The 15,199-nt window shown below is 39.5% G+C and overlaps 1 protein-coding gene across 1 annotated transcript in view; it reads right to left on the bottom strand.

Annotated features, from left to right (window-relative positions):
* LOC136871761 (lysosomal alpha-mannosidase) overlaps window positions 1–15,199 on the bottom strand; it is a 195,518-nt gene that overhangs the window by 138,710 nt on the left and 41,609 nt on the right. The window lies entirely within an intron of this gene.

Here is a 15,199-nt window from a genome sequence, read left to right as displayed (position 1 = left end):
GTATTTTGGACCCCTTTAGGCCACAAACATCATCGATTCAGGATTGTACTTTGGAAGCAGCCCGTTGGTCAGTATATGCTACTGTTCTAAAATAGTTTCTGGAAAGGTGGGGCATTGCGGGTCGAATACACTGACTAAGTTCATAATCATTGCTCATCGCCTTTTTTTTTTATTCTACCCACTGGATTAATTTTGGAATTACTTTTAACTTTCAGTATTGTGAGCTGGGTGCGCTGATTATTTTGAATTCTTATTCATCTATTTTTTATCATCACGTTTTGAATTCTGGTCAGTGGATGAATTTTGGACTTTTAAACTGCCATTATATTTCGTCTCATTTCGTACCATTAGGGGCCGATGACTTAGATGTTAAGCCCCTTTAAACAACAAACGTCATCATCGTCATAATCATAATCATCATCATTTTCTTTTACTCACTACTGTAACAATAATTTATTGTTGTAGCTGTATATTTTGAATTGTACTGCCATCTTTCTCTTGTTTGGAATTCTCAAACCTAAATTGGGAAGTTCATTGTATTCTACAGTTTTTATTTTTATTCGTTCGTTTTTAAATAACGTTTAGTAGTAAAATTATTATTTGTATATTGTAAACATTGTAAGTGGGCGAAACCCGGTTATGTTCATCAATAAATAAACAAATAAATAAATACAAATATGTACGTATGTATGTATGTATGTCCAACCGTTGTCGCTTTTATCTACGGGGCAGGGTATGAAGCGAGATGAACCTTCGTAGCGAGTTTCTACGACCTGACAACAAGCAGAACATGTCCGGTAAACATATGGTTTATTTGATTTCGTTTCCGTGTTACAGGCATTGTTAGTGGTGTACATAACACAGACCACTTCACTATGCAGGTTGGTCATTTGTGTTGATAAAGTGTAATTTATTACTTACAGTTCTCTGCAGAAAGTGCTCAAAATGGCTACCACGAGCTGTAATGCGCCGCATCATTGACTTTCTCACTCGTTCCCATATCCCAGGCGTCTGTCGTATTTACTGACACCCTTGCTCTATTCGCTGACGCAGCATTTCCACGTTATGAATATGTGTGGCATACACAATAGCCTTCAACCGTCCCCATAAGTAGAAGGTCGAGAGAACGAGCAGGCCATGGTGTCGGTCCCTGACGCACTATCCATTTGGTTGGGAATCGCTGATGTAAAATTGCTCTAGCAGCAAGAGCAAAATGAGGCGGTGCTCCATCATGCATGAACCACATGCGCTGAATTAAATCCAGTGGAACGTCTTCTAACAAACCATTTGTTAAAAAGGCGCAGTATGACGCTCCTGTCAATGTTCCCGGTACAATGAAAGCAGCAATTAATGTGTGCATTTTGAACACCTTCTGTAGAGAACTGTAAGTAGTAAATTACACTTTATCAGCACAAATGGTCAACCTGCATAGTGAAGTGGTCTGTGTTGTGTACACCACAAACAATGCTTGTAACACGGAATCGAAAGCAAATAAACCATATGTTTACAGGGCATGTTCTGCTTGTTGTCAGGTCCTTATCGAATCCCCGGAAATTTGCCACATATTTAGTTACACCCTGTAGAACCCATCATTCACAGTCGTCAAAAGTGATACCTAAATTGACTTGCTAACCTAGCCGCGAGATATGTTGTAAGAAAGGAGCATCTATTTTTGCCTCATTCCTTGATGAGCACCCTGTGTCTTCTTCATGCTTCGTACCCACGAAACAAGAGCACTGAAGATGAATTGCAATCTCTTTAGGCAAGAAAGGCATCCAGATTTATAAGATCCTAGGGGATAATTTCAGATGGATTCGAGCATTCTCGTGACTAATTTCTAAAATGCGATAATTATCCAGATGTAAATTAAAACTTGGACTAGTACAGTGGAACGCCTAGTAAATTGAAGGGAATAGTCATGTAATCACATCTTTTCTGGCCAAAGATGGAAATATTGTGCTAGACCATGGGAAGAATCGAAGCTACACGAGTATGTCGTCATGGAGGGGGAAAAGTACTTAATCAACCCACGCTTCAGCATTTTAGACCAACTTAGAGGCAAATTAAAATTATAAAATCATGAGATTCATCTTCCTCGAATTTTTCTGAACATTAGGGACACCAACACCAGAGATGAGACATGTGGGATAATGAAATTGTGTAATGTGATGCAATCTTCTTACCATTTTTCGCGTGCCAAAACGCAGATATACAAAGAGTGACAAGGGAGGCCAGAGACATTCCTTCTTTGGTGGTGCGTGAGTCCAGGTCCGTGTCGCTCTGGGCCAATAATTCATGTGCGGGTGGCTAATTGAACATTCAAGATTGGTTATTGGTAAGAGTGAAATACCAATCTATGGTAAGAACTGGTGAAATGTGAAATAAAATACCGAGGTAAATATTCATATTCGTGCGAATATTACATTTGCCCGCGTTTGGTGATGAAACGTAAAACTAACGGCATATCTCGGGGCGGTGATATTAACACAGTCCTTTGCCTGTTAAATATGTCGGATGGTGCAAATATTGAAATATGAATAAGAAGTGAATTGATAATAATTTGTATGTGGTAAATGTATAGTGTTTCATGTAAATATTACATAAAGGTAAGAGTATTCAAGAAGAAACCTGTGAGATAAACTTGAAGATTCACATATATTTGTTAAGTGTGTAGAATGTTAGAAAATAAAATTTAATAATGCTGTTAATTAAGAATCTCCGAGGAGAAATGTGTGAAATATGTGTAGTATGTATCAACATGGTGTGTTAAGCCTTAATTGGGCATTGGACGAATGCCAACATCTGAGAACATGCCATTGTTCAGCAGAAATCCAGGTGGGTGATATGATTTGTATTCTTTAAAGTGTATTTTGCATCGTTATGTTCTGTGTAAATAAGGGCCGACGTTTGTTGTTTTTATGCTTTGGTTTAAATATTAAGTCCTGTGTGCCACGGAGATGTTATGAGAAGTCTACGCACATTTTATGTTGATATCCCAAAATTTCAGACGATTATGTTAAATCGGATTAAAGAAGGTATCGGGTAAAGATACGTTTTACGCAAGTCTGTCGTTATAGAATTCATTGGTCAAGATTCCGTGTCAAAGTATAATGTCAAATATAGTTGGGTGTAGAAAATTTTGGTTTTTGTGGGTATCAGATAGCGATATTATAATGTCTAAATTAAGTCAAGATCGACGTGATTTTCCTATCATTTAAAGTTCAATATTTGCTAGAAGTTTGTTTTAATAGTTACGTAATTTCAGTACGATTACGAATCCATGAAATAAGCCACGATTTTTTTTTTTTGCTAGGGGCTTTACGTCGCACCGACACAGATAGGTCTTATGGCGACGATGGGATGGGAAAGGCCTAGGAGTTGGAAGGAAGCGGCCGTGGCCTTAATTAAGGTACAGCCCCAGCATTTGCCTGGTGTGAAAATGGGAAACCACGGAAAACCATTTTCAGGGCTGCCGATAGTGGGATTCGAACCTACTATCTCCCGGATGCAAGCTCACAGCCGCGCGCCTCTACGCGCACGGCCAACTCGCCCGGTAGCCACGAATTTAAAATGAAATATAAAATAAAAGGAGATCAAGGTAGGCCATACAACATTGTATAAGAAATTAATCTGACATCATATAAATATCCAATAGCCATGCTGAGAAAGGACGAACCAGCAGAGGCAATGTTAAAGTAAATGAGATCAGTTGGATTCCGGGATGGAAATGCCCCGAGGGAGAATCGAACTCAGGATGTGTTGATGCCGAGAAGATGTAATGCCCCGAGGAAATAATGTGTTATAATGCCGGGGGGAGAAAATGACCCGAGGAAATGTGTTAGAATGCCGTGGGAGGCATGTGCAATCTCCAGGGTTCGAGAATCGTTTGGTTTTAGGAATCATGTGATCTTAGAATACTAGATGTTATGAGAGATAAATTCATCTCTAATTAGTATCTTATAATCTGGCTTGTTTCCATGTAGATTCAGCGCAGGTAGAAAAATGACAGGTGGTACGTGATATGACTGACAAACCGCTAGCGAAATAGAATTCTGCGAGCCCGTTATCAGACGACTGTCTGGAAGATTAAGACGCTTGAATGCAGTAATAATATTATGTAAACCTCGTAACTCATAGAGATGATATTTTGTATACTGAATTAATGGTGTTGGAGAGGTGGAAGAGTTTGTTACGGCGAAATCTTGACATAGTCTGTTGTTGTGGCAGTAGATTGTTAATGTGTGTTGTGGCGAATTTATCGAATGGAACGGATAAATGACGGCACTCGTCTGTCACGCTCCCACAATTGGGATTTTGGTTTAATCAAAACGATGGCCTCAGTTTTGGTTGTCTGAGGAACCATGGTTATTTGGAGTTGTACAGCAGTTATCTGTTAAAGACGTAATGATTGCGGTTAGACTCATACGTATTTTTATTAGCTGGTTAGTGGACCACACGAGTAGTTGTGAGTAATGTAAATAATTTTAGGGTTAAAAGAACGTAACGATGCAGAATTATTATGTCATTATAGTACATAAATTTTGTAACAGCAATGAAATACATCCACTGAGAGAGAGAGAGAGAGAGAGAGATCACTAGTTATAAAGTCAGCGTATGTTGATGATAGCTTTTAGCGACATTCATGGAATTAACTAGATAGTTCAGTCTGCAGTCTGCATTGTCCGGTTTCTTTCCAACATTCATGAAATCAATTAGACAGTTAGTTCAGTCTCCAATGATCAATGTCCAGTTCATTTCCCACATTCATGAAGTCAGTGAGATGGTTAGTTCAGTCTGCGAGGACTTGTGATTATTTTATTCTAGTGAGAGTTAACATTTGATGATGATGATGATGATGCTTGTTGTTTAAAGGGGCCTAACATCGAGGTCATCGGCCCCTAATGGTACGAAATGAAACGACAAAGTAAAAGTTCAAAATCATCCACTGACCAAAATAAAAAATGTCATGAAGAATGAATGAATGAATGAATGAATGAATGAATGAATGAATGAAAATGAATTTAAAACAATCAGTGGATCCGACTCAAAAAACTATCATAGTTAATAGTAGTACAGACCAAGGGACCACTTCCAAAGCACAATCCTGAATCGAGAATGCTTGGTGTCTAAATGGGTCCAAAATACAGATCAGAGGCCCCTCAGAATGATACTTATCGCGTGTAATGCAGAACCATGGTATCCGTCCTGTTGCGGTACTAATCAAAAGTAGCAGAGACTTGCGGTATTCCACACATTATTGTACTACTCAGAGGTTATGAAATTCGACGTATAATACAGACCTATGTTTTTCTCACTTTGCGGCGCCATTTACAGGCAACGCAAACCTATGGCATACCTGCCAACTTTCCCGATTTAGGCGGGAGACTCCCGATTTTCGACAGTTTTTCCCGCCTCCCGATTATTCTATCTTTTCTCCCGATTTTAGCTTATTTTTTAGTGAATTTCAAACATTTGTTTTCAAATCCCGCCATTTCAGCTTTTTTACGCCAGTGGCCGGAAGTCCTTCGCCCATTGGCCGCTTTCAAACGAAATATCGACGTTTATTAATGCGAGAGTAGCCTCCGTGGCTCAGACGGCAGCGCGTCGGCCTCTCACCGCTGGATACCGTGGTTCAAATCCCGGTGACACCATGTGAGATTTGTGCTGGACAAAGCGGAGGCGGGACAGGTTTTTCTCCGGGTACTCCGGTTTTCCCTGTCATCTTTCATTCCAGCAACACTCTCCATTCTCATTTCATAGCATCTATCAATCATTACTAAATCACTTTGGGAGTGGCGACCCCATCGTACTAATAGCCTATATCTAATTCATTCATTCCATCCCTGACCCGGTCAATGACTGGAAAACAGGTTGTAGGTTTTTCTTTTTTTTTTTTTTATTAATTCGAGAAATGTGCGCGAATGTGCGATGTTTATTGAAACCTGTATATCGCGACGCGTATATCGACTGTCAATCTCTCGTTCTCGCGTGCTATGTTCGTGTTCGTTCACATCAGTCTAGTCGATTCCATCCTCTTTGGTCGATTCTAGAGACTAGTCGCTTTCTTAGTAATTTAGTGACATAATTTCAATGATAACGGCTAGTGACTTTTCTAGAGATTTTAGGAGCCATTTGGAGACAATTCTGACTAATTTTAATTTATCTCAATATAAATAAAATAACAGTTTTGCCTGTACATTGCTCAGAATGTAAAAAGAATATTTCCGTGCCGGTCGTGACCATAGTAACAAGGGGGAATGCCCGTTTTAATTTTCTGTAATTTCTGTCTGTCTGTCTGTCTGTCTGTCTGTCTGTCTGTCTGTATGAACGTACGTACGCAGGCTCATCACGAGAAAACGGCTGAAGAGAATTTAATGAAAATCGGTATATAACGTCGGGGAATAAGTCGCTACAATCTAGGCCATAAATAATTTTATTCACGCTGAGTGAAATGGTAGTTTAGGGGAAGGCCTAAAATTTAATTCTCAAATATTTGTTATTATTGCCCCTAGCGATAAATACTACATAACTGAAGTTGTATATTATTCAATTTCCTATCATTTATGCATGATAAATTTTTACTGTACCAGCTATGATAAGACATATTTATGAATTTGGATTTTTTTTTTTTTTTTTTTTTTTTTTTTTTTTTTTTTTTTTGCTAAGTCCATATCAGCGCCGAGGTACGAGAAAATGGCGAACAGAATTTTATGTAAAGTCAGGGAATAAGGAACTACAGTCTATGCTATAAATAATTTTATTCACTCTGTTCGAAATGCTAGTTTAGGGGAAGGTGCCAAAAATTTAATTTTTAATTACCTATCTTCGTGGTCATATTGAAAAGTACTACATAACAAAAGTTACAGAGAATGCAATTTCCGATTATTTATGTCTTATTCAGTTTTGCAAGAGACAGTTTTCATGAATGATTCGTATTGAAACTGACTTAAGCAAATTATCACAAAAATAATTTATTCTATTATCACCACCTATTCAATACAAGCCACATGCTACGTGGATGAAATTTACATAATACTATATACACTTCTCAGGGACATGTTTCACCCCTTGTTTTTTTTGCTAGTTGCTTTACGTCGCACCGACACAGATAGGTCTTATGGCGACGATGGGACAGGATAGGGCAAGGAGTGGGAAGGAATCGGCCGTGGCCTTAATTAAGGTACAGCCCCAGCATTTGCCTGGTGTGAAAATGGGAAACCACGGAAAACCATTTTCAGGGCTACCGATACTGGGGTTCGAACCTACTATCTCCCGAATACTGGATACTGGCCGCAATTAAGCGACTGCAGCTATCGAGCTCGGTCACCCCTTGTTAAGGGCATCATCAGCCTGTAGGTAACCTTAAGGTCAAATGTCTGAAACATTATCTATTCATACATGGATTACAATGAAAAGTATGTTACACATTAATCCATGTATGAATAGATAATGTTTCAGACATTTGACCTTAAGGTTACCTACAGGCTGATGATGCCCTTAACAAGGGGCAAAACATGTCCCTGAGAAGTGTATAGAGTATTATGTAGATTTCATCCACATAGCACGTGGCTTGTATTGAATAGGTGGTGATAATAGAATAAATTATTTTTGTGATAATTTGCTTATTCAATTTTACCGTTCCGACTATAATAATATTGGTGGTGATGGTGATTAAATTTTGAAGATGATTATAAGAATGAGAAAAAAGTCGTGAAGGAACGATCGCTTGAATAATAACACAAGAGGGAGTCATGAAAGAAAGGACGAATCATTTTACATTAGATGCTGTAATATCACAGATTCAGAAGAAAACTAAAGTGAAGGCCTCCAATATAGAAAGCCCATAAAATTGATCAACAATAACATTACATTGACTATTGTTGTTGTGATGTGCTTTGTGTATTCTGCTGCCATTTCTCTACGATAAATGGATTTACTGCTGCATTTCGAGTATAACAGCCAACCTGAATATTGGAGGGAAGAAGCTGGGGAGTGGGGAGTTAGATCTCTTTCTTTAGCATGGCATTCCTGTGGTTAATACATTTTCTGATACTACTGGTAAATAACACACTGGATCATCATAGTATTCCACCTATTCGATCCCTACTCTGAGGTAGTGATTTGAATGAGCAATGTGCACACTTAAACGGAATAATTACACAGGAGTGTTCACGGCTGTCTGCAGCCTGGTCGTTCTAGCTCTGAAACTTTGAACTGTTAGATTGACACCGTAGTACTTTTCGCTAAAAGTGAGAAAATGTTCTGTTTTCATTTTATCGAATATTTCTTATGAAAGCATTGCTTTTAATCGTGACATTCATACTGGCATCATTGTAATGACATGTTGCCTTCAGCTGGGAAAACTATAAGGACAGTATTGCTGAGAATTCCATAGCGAAGGAGGGTACATCAGCTAGTTATTTGATCTCCGCATAATCACGCCGGCGCTTGATGTAATATATTAATCTATGCATTTGCTAAGTAATGGCATCTAAATGTATGACTGATTCACACATGTGGAGCATGAGTTCATACTATTTTCGGTAGGCTTATCGGAGACTGATCATCTCACTCACATACTTCCTGTGAAGGAATAGAGATGTGTAATTTTTAGCCTTGTAACCTCGTATAGCAACAGTCGGGCTTTGAGACAATAAGTATTGTAAATATATCGTAGTACTGTATTGCGCAAGACATGTAGAATAAGCAATTTTGACCAATTGTATCTCCTGATTTCTCCTGATTTTTCCTGATTTTCAAATCAAAATCTCCTGATTTTTGGTTTTGTAAAGTTGGCAGGTATGCTATGGTGTTCATCACATGAGAGTACTAACCACAGGGACCTCTCCCTATCCCGTGGTGTTCCTCATATAGTGGGTACTAATCATAGGCAAGGCAGAACCATGGTAGCTATCATCCCATGGTTCTGCTCATATAGTGGTACTAATCACAGGTACTGCAAAAGCCGACCGCGCGGTGCTCCTGTGTGCTACTAATCATAAACCTATTTCGTACCTAATATAGTGGTACTACGCACAAGTAAAAGCGACCCTTGGTGTACTCCGCGTGGTGGTACTAAGCACATGTAGTTTCATGGTTCGAATGCAATCATCCCTTGGTCGCCCCTTTTAGTCGCCTCTCACGACAGGCAGGGGATACCGTGGGTGTATTATTCGTCTGCCTCCCCCACCCACAGGGGGTGTGTGTTTGGTCCGCGAGAGGTATTTTATTTCCCTCAAGTCCGCCGGCAAGCCGGTTAGGACCCCCCTATCCGCCACCTGGAACGCGCCACGTGGGAGTATCACCTCCCCCCATGCTACGCCTGCGTAGCAGGTTCGTGGAGAGTTAACATTTTGTGGATAATCATTTCAGGATTAGTTCAGTCTGCGATGGTAGTTTGTCAGTTAAATGTTATTGGTGTTGATCACTAAAGTTAGGTGTTTGTGATAAAATTGTATTTCGGTTTATGATAGCACTTGTCATAGTTTTTGAGTAGCACATTTCTTCAATGGTCAAGATGATGGTTGTGATTACTGAAATAAATAACAAATCGTTCTCTATATGAGTGAGACGTTTATTCGTGTTCCTTGCCACAGTGTATGTTTTCTACATTCTGATGAAGACCATTTGTTTAATAAGTTCGCGTTAGTTGCTATTGATAGCATGGTGATTATTGTTACATCACCGTCCATTGACGTTACTCTTTTCAGTTCAGTTTCTTGATACCGTTCTTAAACGGTCGGATTTAATTATTATTCAGTGAAGCGATAAGATTAATTTTCAGAAACCCGTGCTTATTGGTTTATTCAATTTAAATTAGTTTATTATAAACGTACATAACCTGAAAGTTATTTGTGTGCTAACTTAAATGTAAACTCAAGATTTTAAGTACATTTATAAATATTGCAGTTCAGTGGAACACTATTCCATATAATTTTAAATAATTAATTGATCAATTAACTTTATTTCAGGGTGTCTGGTGTATTTTCATAGAGATATTAGGGATTTGATAACAGTGAATTTTGGAGCACCATGCGTTGCTAAGGAGGAAGTTAACATGTGAATTAAATGTTTTTCCTTGTGTATAATTAATCGGTTCAAATATAACCTGAGGTTGTTTCGGTTCGATTAAGGGTCCATTCAGTGGCTGATGATATCCTACGTGGTATTTTGTAATCGGTGGATAAAGTTAGTTAAAGAAAAATTCGGAGTCCAGTTACGAAAACTGAATCTTCACGGATCAAGTGAAATCCGATAGTAATTTTCAGGTTTCTCTCTTCAGTGTTTTGTTATTGAATTTTTTTTCTGGAATGGCAATTACCATTTAACTTAACTAAATATAAATAAAATAATTCCTGAGGTCTTCATATTTTTTTATTTGTGTCAAAGTTATTTTAGCTGTAATAATTGGATTTCCTTTTGTTACCCGCCGATTTATGTCAACAAGTGACTGAAAGGCCCGGAAACCCCAGAGATTAGAAGAATCTACATTTGCAAGAGCCAGAGGCAGATGTTGACTATCGGTAAGCAAGGGTGCAATATGGACACTGCGAAGAGTTTTGGATTTGAATCCAGGCTTTTGGCACGCGATATAGTGATTAGAAATTATATACCACCACGACCCCTACCTTGCCGGCCAGCATTCTGACGTTGAATTTTTTTAACCGGACTCAAACCGGCTATCCACTGTGTCAGACCATACAGGCCTGACGCCTGAACAATCGCGGTCAACAGGTTGGTTAAAACAGTAAATAATGAAGTAAAGCAGAACATTAAAATAATTTGAATAACTTCGCGTTTGTTACAATCATTAGTTCTTTGTATTCTGACGTGATGGTGGATGTGATCTACATGTGGACGTGAGTCCAGCTGTATGGCCGAATGTCCTTCTTGACGTCAACCCTCTCTGCAGGGACTGCCTCGACTATTTGTGGTGTGTTGTAAATAAATAGATGTGCATTAAGATATATTATAGAAACACCCAGCCAGGGGGAAATGACCACGCATGGCTAAAATTCCCAGCGCCACCTGGAATCGAACTCGCGTGATCATAGACATGTATACATTTTACAATCTGCTTTACGTCGCACCGACACAGATAGGTCTTATGGCAACCATGGGACAAGAAAGGACTAGAAGTGGGAAGAAGCGACCGTGGCCTTAATTAAGGTACAGCCCAAGTATTTCTCCGGTGTGAAAATGGGAAACCACGAAAAAATCATCTTCAGGGCTGCTGACAGCGGGGATCGAAACCACAATCCCCTAAATGCAAGCTGATAGCTAGGGAACCGAAATCGCACAGCCACTTGCTCTGTATACCTAATTTGGTCACGAAGCTAATTATTACGATATTCGTCGAAATGATAAGGAAAATAGAAGGAAAAATAATACGAGATTACGAGATGAGGTTGTCCTGAAGGATTGTGAAAGGGAAGACTCCCTTGACTTCAGATACCCTAAGGTCGTTGAGCTGGATAAAACTAAATGCGGTGGCTTACAAAGTCCACGAAACTGATCATTGATCAACAATAACATCACACTGACTGTGCTCTCTCTATCGCTCTTCGGCTGCGCCTCTTCCTCACTAGATGGCATTATTGATGCGTGATGCCCCATCACCGACACGTTTAGATGCACGTTATACATAAAGTTTTGGAAAATTAACATTATGCGGGAGGCTGCAGGGGGAGAACCGACATTGGTTGTGCCTAGAGCGCCTAGCGTGAGTGCAATTACTCAGTACCTGTACGAGGACATGGAGACAAGTCTTTCTCGCTCTGAGGACCTGTCATATCTCTGTAATTTGTTTTTTTAACACTCGAAGTAGATTTCAATATCAGTGTCAATAACTGATAAAATAAAAGTTAATCTTGTAACTCTAGTGACAGTGCGATAATACCATAAATGAACTTCGCCCAGCATTAGTAATCCCATTTGACCGGGCACTGGCCACAATTAGCTGAAGTACAGTTTTCCAAATGTAATTTTCCTCAGACGAAACACGTACAGTGTGTTCGATCTGTTCACTCAGTGTACAGTACCGTACATAAGAAATGCATTTCTATGTATTTATTTATTTATTTATTTATTTATTTATTTATTTATTTATTTATTTATTTATTTATTTATTTATTTATTTATTATTCACTACCATTTGGTCCACTAAGGGCGACGATCATTTTCATGATATATTCCGGCGTTCATTCATTTTTCATTTGTTCCAGTAAGTTTTCATTACCTCTCTGTGTCGAACACAGCCTTCATCCGACCACTTTGCACCAGTTGTCCATCCATTTCTCATCTCGCAAAGTCCCAAAAGTCACGATGCTTGTTCTGAAAAGATCTCTTTTGTGCGTGTCATCTGGTCGTAGGCGCCTTTCTTCGGTGCATTTCTTGACATTAATGTACCAGGGAATTGTTGTTGATTCAAAATGATTAAAAATGCGTTTTTTCCATTGAGAGTCGCCCATCCGTCGTAGGTGACCGTAGAAGCGAGCTCTACCTTTCCGCATTCTGTCCGTGATCTTTTGTACCTTAGAGTAAATTTCTCGTCTGGATTTTCTGATGTAGATCCCGAAGAATTTTTCTCAACTTAGCCAGCGCAAATTTCTGAGAGACGCTAAGGCAGTCTGTCGGCTTGACGGCAGTGTTGTAATGATTAATTTGTGTTATTTATAGGAAAGTGCCTTTTATTATGTATGTTCCGGGTGGTTTGGTAAGCTACCTCCGTTTGATTGGATCCACTCACCAAGGTATTTAAACTTATGCACAATGTTTATTGTTCCAATTTTGGTGTTTAGTTGGGTCGTGTTGTCTTTGATATTTGATATTACTTCAGTCATTTCAAAGAATATTATCACCGTCATAAGACCTACCTGTGTTGGTGCGACATAAAGCAACTTGTAAATATGTATATCCGCAAGCCTGTTTGTTCGGCTACGTCTTTCAGCACATGCATTTCTTCTGTCACAATACTCTTGTAGTTCAACGGCATTATAAGAACAATGCAATCAACAAACTTATCATTGTAAACCGAAATTACAAATTTCATTGATCCGTTATGCTTTCCTGACGCCAGCCTTACTTGACGAGCTAATGAGGATGAAATTAATGATGGTGAATGCAATTAGGTAAGGAGGTAGAAGGAGCTTATGAATAGGAACTGTCCTGGCATTTGCCTGGAAGTGAAAATGTGAAACCATTCTCAGGACAGCCTACGGTGGGGTTCGAACCCTATCGTCGCCCAAATGTAGAGCTTGATTAGGAGTAAGGAGACGACCTGCTCGACTAAATGGTATGTTCCAAGCTGTCAGTAGAGGGATGGTAGACGAACAAGCTTGAGTGGAGCTTTTAAAAATAGGAAGATCACACCATGAAGGTACAGTTAGAATTCAAGAGGACAAATTGTAGTAAATATTAATTTATAGGACGAGGAATCGGAATAATTTACCAAGAGAAATGTTGAATAAATTTCCAAGTTCTTTAAGATAATTCTAGGTAACTATATATTGTACAATTTGCTTTACTTCGCACCGACACAGATAGGTCTTACAGCGACGATGGGAAAGGAGAGGCCTAGGAGTGGGAAGGAAGCGGCCGTGGCCTTAATTAAGGTACAGCCTCTGGTGTGAAAATAGGAAACCACGGAAAACCATCTTCAAGGCTGCCGACAATGGGGCTCGAACCCGCTATCTCCCGGATACAATATCACAGCTGCGCGCCCCTAAACGCACGCCCAATTCACCCGGTAGGTAAACAATTGATAGGGAATATTCTACCTGGTCGACATTCCTAATGCAGATCATTGACGATTTACTGAAAATCAATCACCTAAAACATTCTACAATTGATTTAAGTCATCCTCACCTGTTCCTTTATATCGCTAGTGCCATAGGGGATATAACTAGAGTAAAAGCGATGACCATAGTTTTAAAATAGGATGTTCTTAGTCGGTGGTGGTGATGATTATTGTTTTAAGAGGAGGTACAATCGGGCAACCGTCCTTCATTAACACTAATCAGAGGGTAAAAACTGAAGAAGTCCGAGACATCGAAAAATGAATATATCGGCCAAAGAAAGGCAAGGGCCGCAAAGGGCGTGAAAACGAAAGACTCCCTAGGCCTCCATACGTAATACCGTTGGGGTCAGAAAAGAACAAGAGGTGAGCAAGTGAGGAGCCTGGCACGGAAGCAATGCCAGGACTCAGCTAAGGGCCGCGTAGTCACCAATCCACAGTCTCAAGTTCCTCTGGACCTGTTCTTGATGATCCTCTTCTTTTATTATCTAAGCTCTTACCTTCGAAAATATTTTGTAAAGGACTATCATGCCTAAGTAAATGAAAACTGCAAGTTCCATCGAGTTGCTATCGGCCCGCCATTCTGCTATAAATGATTAACAACATTCCAAAGGAGGAATGAAATAACTACTGCAGGGTAGGAAGTCTAGGAGCTTTGCTTCTTTCGAGCTCATTTTAATGAACTTCTTTGTAAACCTTCGCCGCTCGTTCTATTCATCAAATGTGTCAGAGTCTTATTTGCCATCGTGTGACATTTTGAAAGATGTTAGTGGAGACAAAGTGATATGACTGATCTAATCTTATCGTCGAACAGTTCATTGTACGACCTTGTCCTAACATCTGAAGTGTTTTGATCGATAGACTCTTCTGTCGTCTCTGTTCCAGACAACAAAAAACTACACAGAATTTCTTAAATAATGTTGGTTACGAACATTTAGACACATTCCTTCTTCTTCAGTCAATAAATCACCACTGTTCTGCATTTAGGGCTGTTATCCAGGTGGCAGATTGCTATGTGCTTTATGTCGCACCGACACAGATAGGTCTTATGGCGACGATGGGATAGGAAAGGCCTAGAAATGGGAAGGAAGCGGCCAAGGCCTTAATTAAGGTACATCCCCAGCATTTGCCTGGTGTGAAAATGGGAAACCACGGAAAATCATCTTCAGGGCTGCCGACAATGGGGTTCGAACCCATTATCTCCCGATTACTGGATATCGGCCGCGCTTCAGCTATCGAGCTCGGTGGTGGCAGATTCCCTATCTGATGTTTACCTAGTCTTTTCTTAAATAATTGAGAAAACTTTGGAGATTTATAGAACATCACCCTTGGTAAATTTTTCCAATCCCTAATTCCACGTCATATAAACTAACATTTGCCTCAATTTGTCCTCTTAAATTTCAA

Source organism: Anabrus simplex, chromosome 4 (genome assembly GCF_040414725.1).
Source record: "Anabrus simplex isolate iqAnaSimp1 chromosome 4, ASM4041472v1, whole genome shotgun sequence".
Classification (NCBI taxonomy): domain Eukaryota; kingdom Metazoa; phylum Arthropoda; class Insecta; order Orthoptera; family Tettigoniidae; genus Anabrus; species Anabrus simplex.
The sequence above is the reverse complement of the archived record's forward strand: the minus strand, read 5'-3'. Positions and strand labels throughout refer to the sequence as shown.